A 12,352-nucleotide genomic window follows, 5' to 3' on the forward strand; every position below is an offset into this window, starting at 1 on the left:
AATGCACGCAGCAAGCTTTCACTGTACAGAACATTAAATTCTCCATTAAAAGGGACAGTTAAGTTTGATATCCTGTAAAGACCATTTTTGAAATTCATATGCCCTTTTTATCATAAGACTTAAGTTCTGTTGCACCTAGACGCAAAGTGAGGTGTGTATTTTTGGATACACTTTCTTGGGAAGCAAGAATGAAGTGCATACTGTTAAATAACACACCAATGCTCACAATTGACTAGACAGCGCTAAATAGACCCTTTCAACAAGCTCAGCAATAGACCAGAATTGATCAGAAACTGTCATATAATGCAGGGAATTTGTCTCACCAGAATATTTTGTGACATAAAAAGTTCTTTTGTACTTTTGCTAATGACCTTCCTATTTACCTTTCTTTGGATCCATCTTTTTTTTTCCTTTGTCTGTTTTTTTTTTTTTTTTAAGAAAAACATGCAGGGCTAGGCTGAAGTCCAGCAGGACTGAAGTCTAACACCTCTGCCTTCAGCTGTGCAGGGGCAGGCTCAGACTGGGGCCAGCCCCACATAACTGTGGGAGTCAGTGTTGGTGCTGCTGCAGAGGACAGATGAAGGACACAGAGCGTGGTCAGATCACAAGAAGCAAACCCTTGTCGATGAGGCAAAACCCTCTAATGAGCATCACTTTTATCATTGTGTCAATCAGTGATAAACACTTACGGAGCAGCTAGGCTACAATGGGCTATTTGGGATTTTTGAGATTTATTCTGAGGTTTATGAAATTGATAAAATCACAAGCTGCTGTAATAACCAAGCTTATTATGCCTCATTTCTTCATTTTATGGGTAGCTTAGGGCCTTTTTTTGATTTGTCTTCAAAACAGCAAGGTTCCTTCTCTAAGGTAGGAGTGAATGTAATTATGTCCTTTGGCAGTGGTTCACAGCTTCTGTTGAGAATCACAGCCCAGAACGTGTTTTTTTCTCTAAGAGTGTCTGGTCCTTTTGCATGGTGAGAAGCAGCTAAATATGTATTTCAACACAAAAGATCACCATGGTCTTTATGTTTCATCCATTTTGTGTGGCTGTGCATGCCAATTACCACATTGCATTTGGGGGAAAAACAAGTTTGTTTCATTTTCTGGACTATTCTGTTGTGCTGCTCTCTGGAGCCAGAACTTATCTTTATTTATTTTACAAAGCACTCTTAGTTACATATCATCCAGTGCTCTGACAGCAAACCCGACTATTTGTGTTCCCCATTGACATTGTACAGTGACACTAATGACATCATTTATTTTGCAAAACTTCTCTGTTAATTTTTGGAGAAGGAAGAAACTGAGCTCTTGAGGAGATAGAAATGGTAAGGTAATATTAGGAAACGTTATCAAATCTTAGAAACCTTTCTTCATTACAGAATGGCTCTTTCACAGCCTGCTAAACCTCACCTTCCAGAGATTAGCCGGGACAAGGTAAAGAACAATAGGATCTTGTCAATGTCACCCAGGCTACCCAAGTGACAGCAGAAACTCTTTGCACCCCTAAAATCCATGGGGCAGTCACCTGAGGGCTAGGGGACGATGCACGTGTGTCGTGACAAGGCTCCTATCCCTGACTTGACATGGGAGTTCATAACCTAATAGGAAAGGGCAAACACACACTGCAGCTGGTACACAAGGGCCCGAGAAAGGACACCAATGAACAGAGAAGGAAGAAAGGAAAAGCGAAGGAGAAACCATATTGCCTAGCCTTAGACACCTACAAGTTAGATGTCTGGATCTGAACTCACTGCCCTGGGTTCCCATTACTCTCAGTTGAAAGGCATAGGCAATAGATGTGACCACGCTCAGGCACCATGCTGAGAAGAAGATGGGTTGCCCTGGATGGCTCTGCTCCTCTCCTTCGATAACAGAGAAATCCAGGGCAACAGCTCCAGCTCAGGCACTTGCTTTTGTGACACCTGGGCTGACGTCTCCCATACAACTTCAGCGTGATCAAGGCTTAGTCAATATTCCTGATGTGTTTTATTGCCCTTATCATGGTCTAAATCAGTGTAGGCTTCACATTAGTGCTCTCCAGAGCAAAACGGTTGATGGGTGCAGTCCCCTCAGCATTGGCTGCATTTTGATTTGGGTCTCAGTTACAAGCCATGGGCTACCTGCTAGGCTGAGCCTCAGCCACAGAGCCCCGGAGCACCGTGCAGGGGGAGATTTCTCATCAGGCACCTCCTCTGATGGCTCAGCTTTATTTCTACTGTAAAATCAGCATTATACCTGCAGTGCAAGGGCCAGCATGCCTCCTCCAGTGGTTCCCCTGACTACGTTTGCCACAATGAACAGTCTCCTTGTCTTGGATACACTGGACCATCCACAGAGAAGAGGAAAACTGCTGACCACAGGTCCACTGATGATCCATGCAGAGCACTACTTCCTTGGATTCATGAACTTTACTGCTACAGGGGCACAGAGGACCAAGAGAGGGGAACTTGCCTTAAATCCCAAAGACCTCTTCTAGAGGACAGATGGACCTCTTCATGCATGTGTGGTACACCAGTCCAACCACTTAGCCAGGGACTTCGTGGCACGGGAAAGGTGGGTCTAAGGAACCAAAACTGGCCTGCTGGGACTTAGTGTCTTTATCTGCGCAGAAGCGTAATGGGGGTCACAGGAGGAATTCATTACTGAGCTTCTGAGGACGTGGAAACAGACATTTAGAGGCACACAAACCACTGTTGATACTATTACAAAAGACCAGTGACCAGTGGTATTATGATAAAAGTTCTGCCTCCTTATATTCCCTGTTGATTTAATTGGTTGTCGTATACCTCCTTTACTTCAGTTGTGCAGGACAGCTCCTTGTGTGTCATCAGGACAGGACAGTGTGTCATCACCTTTGGCTCTGCTACATCCTACTGGTGGTGGCTGCAGCTGGGGCTGGGTGGGGTAATCCCCCTCCATATGATCCTCATCCCCTTGAAATGCTATGTGGCTTATAAGCAGTGGTGTATGGATCTTTTGGACTAAGAAAAGAGTCACTCTTGGAAAACCCATATCCAGAGCCAGATGTTCTGCACACTGGGGGGTGGTCAGGCAGCCCGATGTCCTTCGGTGATACTGGAGAGGTGCGCTAAGGGATACTCCCTGAGCCTGGGAGCGGTCCGGCCCCTGAGCTGGGTTTACACAAGGGCACAGAGCAAGGCTGCATGGAGCTGAGCTTCCTGCAGACATGCAGGTCTCTTCCAGGTCCTGCTTTGAGACCTCCAACAACAGAGTATACTCTGATACCGTTAAGGAGGCACTAGGTCCATTTATGTTCCCTGCTTGTGTCCTTTGACTTTCCAAAGGACACACAAAACTGGATAATATATTTTTAGGTTTAAGTAGATTTGAGCGCCATACATTATATTTCCATCAAGTTTCTCCCTCTTGTATTAGCAAATGCTGCTTTTAGGAAGAATCCAGCCGGGGAACTGCAAAGGAAACAAAATGAGAGAAATTTCTTTGCTCTATGTGATGCTAGTGCTGTATAAATGTACACACACTGCAAGTTCCACTGTAAATAACACTCAGTGTCGTGCATATAATGAAATGTTTCATTTAGATGTTCTGTCAGCTCTGTGTGTGAAATAGCCAATTCCAGTCCCTTGGTTCCTTTTCTTCATTTCAAACCTTTCTTCTTCTTTTTTTTTTTTTTTGTTTGATCTGTGTCTGGTTGTCACTGGAAATCGCAGCTGTTCCAATGGACTTTGTTTTTGTTCTTTCCGTCACATTAAAAAGCTGGAAGAAAAAGAATGACTCTTGTAGTGCTTGTGTTTAATGGGCACTTTGAGTCCTTTTACAAGGGCGGTCGTGGGTGACTTTGTACTCTGACAATGTGGGGACTTCCTCTGATGTTTGCTATGTTGTCCTGGTTCCTAGTGTACATCCTTGCTCTCTCAAACAATCCCACCTCAATTAAATCTTCCTCACACACCATTTTACCACACCGTGTACTTTCTAACATACTACATGAGAAAATCTAGATCCTGAAAAGTTTTCTGCTACAGAAAGCATGATATATTTTTAAGTGCCATGCAAAACTGGAAAGCTAAACTCTGCTTTGTAACAAGAATATGACCAAAATAAGTTTCTTCTTGTAGCTAGGGACACCACGTAACCCTAGCATACACTCTGCTGGATGTATTTCTAAGGATGTGTGTGCTTTTTTAAATTTACAGATCTTTGCATAAAGCTAACTATCCACCCCATGCTTTCAGAGCAGGATGATAGAGACCTGCACAACATCAGCTGAGTGGGAAAAGAGCTCATGGCATAAGCAGTGGAGGCGGGTTGGCAGACTAGGGGGTTTATGCATGAATTTCAACTTTATGTATTCCATAAAATGCAGCGATGTCTCTTCCCCCAGACCCACTGAAGGTCAGCAGGCTTTTGATTCTGAGTCAGCTCTGGCTGGTTGATAAGACATTCAGGTGCTGAAAGGTTGTCAGGTCGATCAGCGTTTAGTCCTCTCTTCACGTACACTGCGTAAGCAACATGCTAAAGCTAATATTCAAGTGAGAGATAAAGAGCCAGAAGATATTGGAAACGTAATAAAGGAATCATGAAGGCACCTCCATCATCAGGAGACTACATCAGGTATTTTTTTTCTCACCTCAGGTTCAGCCACGTCCATAGGACCCGTCTGAGCTGGGGTCCCGCTGGGTGAAGCAAAGCCAGCAGCAGGCTGGGGGAGCTGGTAAGGACTGGTCTCAGGTGGGAGCTGGTAAGGACTGGTCTCAGGTGGGCACTGGTAAGGACTGGTCTCAGGTGGGAGCTGGTAAGGACTGGTCTCAGGTGGGCACTGGTAAGGACTGGTCTCAGGTGGGAGCTGGTAAGGACTGGTCTCAGGTGGGCGCTGCCAGCAGCCGTGAACCTTGCAATGCTCGTGGCCGACTGCTGAGTACAGAGCTACGCAGTAACAGTCTGTAAGCCCTTGTGTGTGTTCTGCCTCTATGTAGGAAACTGTGTATTAGCAAACACCATCAAAAAGCATTTTCTAAGAAGAAGTGGGCTTTTAAATAAAGGTCAGAGATTTGCACTGAAAGCCCTGGAGGTGCTTTCGAGTAGTGCTTACTCCAGGCTAGTTGACATTCTGTGTAAGGCTGAAATCTCAGTAAGCAGCAAAAAAAAAAAAAAAAAATCCCATATTTGCATGTGCAGACAAGGTTGATGATAAAAACTATGCATAAAAAAGCCCTGACTAATTTTACAGTAGGATGCAGGAAATTTAAGAGCAGGATTATGTGACATGGGTGCCTGAGATGCATTAGGATGGACTGGATGATAAGAAAACCTTTGTAAATCTGTGTTGGTATTTTCCATATTGATGATTTTTACCTTGACCATCTCACGTTTCTCACTATGTGGAGTTTCTGGCACAGATTCTCGTAGCTACCAATAAATGACCCAGATTCCCTGGCTGTGCAGGTTCACCCAAGCTGTCACAGAAGGTTACCCAGCGGAGGAAGAAGGTTGGAAATGATGGCATTTCCAGCAGCCACTAAATCCAGCAATAGGTCTGAGTGACGCTTCTGAAGTGCGAAATGACTTGATATTGGGAATATGATTTGAGTTAGATTATGGGAAGCTGGCCCATCATTTTATCAGTGCTCCTATATCTCAGACCCTGCTTTTGGGACACTTAGTAGAGATCAGACTTGGTAATCTGAGTTCACATTCGTGCAAAAGTCAGAGAAAGAGCAACAACTTGGCCAGGCACTTGCTGCTGGGAGATGGAGCCCTGTTTTTCCAGCTTGTGGCAGAAATTGCTGGCGACTGAGCACCCTGCCAATGCACAAACACTGATACGACTTTGTAGCTGATATCAAGTGAGTCTGTGTTTCTCAGACCAGTTTCCTGTAAGCAGATGAGTATAATTCAAAAAGAACTAGCCAAAGAGATTGCAACAGATATTTTTTTTTTTTTACTGTTTTCAGTGGGTGAGGAGAGTTAACTGAAGAACTTCCAAACATCTTGGCCCATGATAACAAAAACAGTTAGGGCTTATATATAATTTTTAACATTTTAAGTGTAATACCGTTATTACTGCACGAACCCTCAAAAATACTACTTGAAAAAATTGCAAGTGAGATACAAATTTATTGTTCAGCACTTGTTTTGCCTATAAAAACATGTGTGTATCTATACCTACACATATATGCACCCATGTGCATTTATATATAAAACTAAGTTATTGCGCCTGACCTTACTGGTTCTGCCTCAGCTTTTTCGGGCCCGAAATTAGTCTCAATGAGACCAGAAGATGGCAGCAGTTGCACACACCACAGGCTGCTGGTCCCTGCTCCCCAGTACCTGCACTGCTGTCTGCAGGAGGCTGCAACAGGACCAGGAGTCTTGGCCAGGACCCGCATCAGGCACAGACAGGCGCTGCAGCAGTGGCATCAGGTACAGGTCACAGGGGTCTGACCCCCAGCAAAGTCAGGGAAAAGGGGATAAAAGAGCAATGGTTAGAAAGTTTAGAGAAGAAAGAGCCCTGTCTAGTGCCAAAGGTTTGGAAACGGGAGTTGTGCAAACCTGAAGCAAAGCAAATGTAATTATGGGGGAGAAAATATGAAAGTTTCTGCTTCAGTAGACTAGTGAAATGGTTTTCCAGCTTTCTTGGCCTGCAGCTCCTAAGTGTTTTCCAGTGGAGATGCAAATGCCTTGTCAAAATGTGGTGAGACTCCAGTTAGAGGAGAAGAGCTCTGGGCTGGCCAGTGCCTTACCCACAGGCCTAGGAACAGATCAGCATCAGCAGTGACTCCTGGGGCAGCCTGCTGAGATGCTGCAGTTTTGCAGACAAGGTCTCCAGCCCAGCTAACCATGGCAAGATGTCACCAGCACTCCCTCACTCCTTCTCCAGCCTCAAGCACAAGCAGAACCTTCTGCAGTTAAAATCTGAGCTCTTAAAATAAGAAGTCTCTCCCCAGAGTGGTCTTGTGAACCCCTCCTGCATCCATGTATCAGGAATGTAAGACAAGGGACATCACACATATTTCTAAATGCTTTGCTTATCACCTCGAAACAACCTGTGGCCACAAATCCTCAATGCCTTCCCTATATGGGTGGTAGGTGATTCAGATCAGAGGACTGAACCTGCTGAAAACTAACCAAATAACACCAACAAATGTTGCAGTTGCCCTTCTAGCAGCTTGTAGAAACCATGGAGCCCATCTTGAGACTTGTGATCTAGTTAAGCAGGGCTTTACCCTGGCCTTGCAAGCTTGCTCCCACCACAGCTGGATGCAGCTGCTGTCCGCCATGGATTTTACGTCGATGGTTTCTCTCTGAGAACCAAGAGGTTGGGTTTCTCTGAAAATCTTTTGATTCACCATTGAAAACAAACGAAAGAGCTATCCAGTAAATACAAACAGAGCTAACTGCACGGAGACCAAAGCCAGATCTCAAGTGGCTTCATTCCTCTCTTTCATAACCCTCGCAAAGTGAAGACACTTACCCCAGGGAGGGCATATTTTCCCATGGTTGCAGCCGTTCTCCGTGGTGGAGTGCCTCCGGCAGGACAGCAGCTGGAGCAGGCTCTGTGCTGGCTGGGGGGTTTCGGAAGGAGCTGATAATATTTCTCCAGAGGGAGCCCTTTCTTAGCCCTGAAATCTTCTGCTTCTGACTGGGAAGAGAATATTGTACTCAGCCTCCTGAAACACATCTTTGAATGATAAATTCAGCGCTTTTATCCTTTCTTATTCAGGATAAGGATAAGAGCGTTGAAAACTTCCCAGCAGCCCTATTCCTTCCCTTAGGCCCCTGAACAACAAACTGCTCCGCAGAAACCAGCCACGTACTGAGCCCTTAGGCCTATAAATATTTCAGAACAACTTTTTTACAGCCCTTGTTTGACCTTATCCAAAGAGACCATAAAGAGTTCGCAGCCCTGGCTCGGCCCAGCTGTAGGACCCTGCTAAGTCACTTTGTTCCCTTTCACATCCCACCTGGAAGAGGGCAGGAACAGTGTCACCTCTGTCTTGGTCTCTGGGGCAGATCTCTTGCTCTGTCTGTGGTCACCCTTACATTAGGGGCCCCAGAGACCTTGTTTGGCAGATTTTCAGAGGTTTTGGTTTTGGGGTACCAGTTACTATTCAACATCCTGAGGCTCTGTTACTTTGTTGGTATTTATCTCTGGTATTGCAGCATGCTCCTCCTCCGGGTCAGTTAAAACAGCTTTCTCTTTTAAGCGGTGCAAATTTAACTCCAAGTAACCAGTTTCCCTATCTCCTTGGGTCAAGGTTCAGTATAAAAATTGCATGGGAGAAATGCTGGTTAAGGAGAAAAAAGAAGTAATTTGGGGTGAATGCCCCACCCACCACAGAGGAGTTCAAGGCTGAAGTTAAGTGTATCTCCAAATCATGACCATGGTTATTGCAACCTTCTGATGTCCACTGAGGATAAAAAAAATTGCCTTAAATGGGCTTTAGAGATAGGATTTCACAAAGAAGAGGAAATCCAAATGGGAAAATGATGCAGAGAAATGTTAAAAAACAAGCAAACAAAACCCCCAAATTCCAACTCAAGCCCTTTTCTAATCATTATCTGGTCTTAAAATCAGAGTTTTAGCAATTGCAGCTTTTCCTGGTCACTCCACTTTTAGCCCTGGGAGAAATTCTTGTCTGGAGATTTTGACATCCCAGTCAGCTCCTTGGCAATGCACAGATAGCGTAAACTGCCTAATGATACTTGTTTCAGACCGCTCAATCAAGAGCAGTGAGAAGGTAAACTCCTTATAGCCTCTGAGAGAGACAAGCCCAAACTTTATATCCACTGTTGCAGGAGTAAATGGTGTCACAGACAACTTAAAAGACTTTCCCAGCTCACACCCTGCACTTGTAGGGGAGAATTCGTGGCCTTTCCTGGAAAACTTGTTCACATAGGGATGGTGTTTTGAAGAAATTCATTGACGAGAGGAGTAGCTTTGAGACTGGCTCCACTCAAGCCCAAGCTGAGGGGAAACTACTGGGTGAGTGAGCTACTTGGGATGTGTCAACAACCTTCAGTCTACTGCCTTTCCCTTTCCTTTCTTAGGGCTGGCGTAAGACTTAGAGGCAGATTTGCATAGGAAGTTTAACGTGATATTGTCTGGACTTTATTAGATGAATAGAACACTTTTTTCTCCAGGGTTGTCTTCCTGATAGCATTTGCTAGCACAGAATGCTGAGCCCTTGCAAAGAAACAGAACAATCTCAAATAATTTACAGGAACCACAAGAAACATAGATAAAAAGCTTGTATGCATGAGATAGTTGCTCCCAATTAAGTGGGCATGTGATCTTAAACAGGGTAACTATTCTTGAAAAGTCTTCATCCAAATGGTCTTATGCTGGAAGAAGGATGCACTAACACAAGAGCAGCTACCAAGCTAATCAGAAGACAATAACCCTCTTCCGACCGCTGGTATCCGTTTGGTGTGAGGCATTGTAACGAGCCTTTCCAGTGGCTTCTGGCTTCTCCCGGTACAACATTGGTCAAGGTACAAAGCAAAGGCAGAGGCCTCAGCCCAAATCTCTGTCACGCATGCAAGCCCCAGACTAGCGGAGGTGTGGGTGGCAGGTTCTCTGAATGAAAATTAGGGTGGTGGTATGGCTCGCTGACAGTTCTTTCTCACTTCAGAATGCAGACTTTCTGAACTACATCTCTGAGGTGATTCATGGCACAGCAAAATCTGGGAAAATCACCTTCTGTCTCCTTTTCTTTCTCTCTGTTTTATCTGTTCATCTTCAGGTACGACTCCCCCAAGTGCCCACCCTCATTTGATGCAGTTGGAATCTGGCGATGTAATGCAAATGCCATGTTGATTTTTAAGCAAGATTATGTAAATGCAATATGTTCAGTCACTGTAGTCCTGGGAATTCCCTTATCAGTAACATAATCATTGAGTATGAATTCCTCCAGTATGTGAGATAGTGGCAGGGAAGGAATAAGGGCTGAGCTAATCACCAGGCATATCTCAGCCAGGATTTCCTCATGCATGACAAGGAACTAGCACAAGGTGAAATGCTTGTACAGCAGAGATTTCCACCGCAATGGCCCTGCTTTTCAAAGGCCACAGCAGGCATTCTCGTATAACTGCACAAAGCATTAAAGCCAATGTGGAGGAAAATCTAGATCTTTCTGTTTGCCACACAGGGATCCTAATCTAGTGTGGTGTCTGCCCTTGAGCTGATTTAGGGATAAAGCATTACACTCTTCTGTCCTAAGCTGCTCTGCAGTCGTAACCCTGAGTGATTAATTCTTGTGTTTCCCTTTCCCTCTGTAACAAGAACCTGTTGCCTGACATTACACCTATGAGTAAAGTCCTTGGATGGGGGCCTGATTAATTGGGTTTCAAAATGAGACATGGGGGATGATGCTGTCAGTAGTTACATTATGTCCTTGCATCTTTCTTACTACCTATCTTTGCAATCACAACTCACAAGTGACTACTTTGTTTTCCTTTGGACATAATTTAGCTTTATTTACTGTCATTGTTGTTATTACTATTCATAAAAGAAATTATCAAGGTAACCTGGCTGATGGACTTTCAAGCATTTGGTAATGACTTCTGCAAATCACAAAGAAAAATGTACCTTCCAAACCGAGGCATAAGCAAAAGCAGGGCAAGGTGATGATGAGCTTTAAAGAATAGGTGTCCTTTCAAGTCAAAGATTCATTCCAGATTGAGATTATCATGCAGTAAATAATGCACCTGTGTCTTTGACAATAGGAAGCAAATTTACCCTCTTTCAAATATACTAATCACTAGCCTAGCGACTAGCTCTATTAGCTGAGAATAATTATTTTCTCCAAGGAAAGCATAGACCTTCAAAGGAGATAACATCTTAAATCACAGCAAATTTTAATTTAAATTCAAAGTGTAGGAATGCACATAATACCCCGTCTCTCTGTTATCTGGCTGGGATGGTGTCATTATAGTGTTTTAAAGACAGCCCCAATCATTGAACTAAATACCTGCAGCCTAACACTTTGCAATTTCATTTTCTCCTTGTCAGACTGTGTAATTGATATTTGTACTGGAGGTAACAAAACAGAAAATGTGAAGGTGTTGATAACTTTGCTATTACTATCTCTTAAACTGCCTGAGAGATGGTGAGGACTGGATGACAGTGAGGAACTGGTACTTTATAATAGGATATAAATCCATTCACATAGCCCAGGCTTGTAGTCAGTGCCTGCTCGGATTGGGATAGGTATGTGATCTGATACTGGCTTGTCACAACCTCTCGTGCGATCACTTCTGCTAGCAGAAAGCCTGGTCCTGCGAAGAGCCAAGTCCATTGACTTCAGCAAGATCTCAGCTTGCTGCAGAATATGACTGGAGATTTGGAGATTCAGCCACTGGCAGGTGGCGTGAAATTGGGCTCTCCCTGCAAACAACACAGTTTAAGATGCATCTGCAGGGACAGATGGAGGAAGCTGAAATGTTTGCAGTTAACTTTGCTGTCTATCTTCAGTGATTCGTGGTGTCTCAAGGACTGACAGCTCCCATCTACAGACATGTGCAGGGAAGTGACTGATTCTGTTCCTTTTGTCCCCAACTCAGGGACAGGGTAATGGGATCTGTTTCATGGGCTTTTTGCTGAGAGTCCACCAGGTGAATTAGAGTGAATTTTCTGCCTCTGTGGGAGTTTGTTTCCTCCTCTGAATGCCTTGGGTTCAGTAAGAGCACTTCTTCTACAGAAAATTGCTTAAAAGTGTCAAAGTACAGTAAGGGTCAGGTAATTGCAAAACTTTTCTCTGAAGAAGACTCCCAGAGGCAGCTCTGGAAGATTTTCACAAACACACATCTGAAATTACACAAGCTACACACCACACTCAAGATGCTCAGTTACACTCTCATTTTATTCCTCAAACAAAGCACAAATATAAATAAGCTAGATGATTCACATTCAAATGATTCCTGAACCTTCACTCATCATTGCAAGTGCCCTTCCTCAAGATCCAAAGTTCATTGCCTATTAATGGTATGTGTGCAATTGGAAAAGGAAAAATGTGTCCTAAAGTCAGTGCTCTGTGACTAGTCAGACCCCAGGAATTCGCTGTAGAGTGCTTGTGTGTCCTAAGGAATACAGAAAGCTGTCAGGAAGGCAGGGGTGGAAAGACACAGGTTTAGAAGTGATTTCCAACAGATGTGCAAGAGGTACTTGGTTCATTGAAGACCTGGCTGCAGTGGGCTGGAGGCAAAAAGACAAGACAGTGGCTGTAAAATGTAGTTGACAGGTGATCAGGATTAAAAAGGTGACATTCTGGCACCACAGAGTTCAAATTCCTCAAATTTTCATATGACAGAGCTGAATCTGATTTTCTTGAGCCCATCTGTGTTTCTGCAGCTTGCAGCAGAATCC

Source organism: Mycteria americana, chromosome 6 (assembly GCF_035582795.1).
Source record: "Mycteria americana isolate JAX WOST 10 ecotype Jacksonville Zoo and Gardens chromosome 6, USCA_MyAme_1.0, whole genome shotgun sequence".
NCBI classification, from domain to species: domain Eukaryota; kingdom Metazoa; phylum Chordata; class Aves; order Ciconiiformes; family Ciconiidae; genus Mycteria; species Mycteria americana.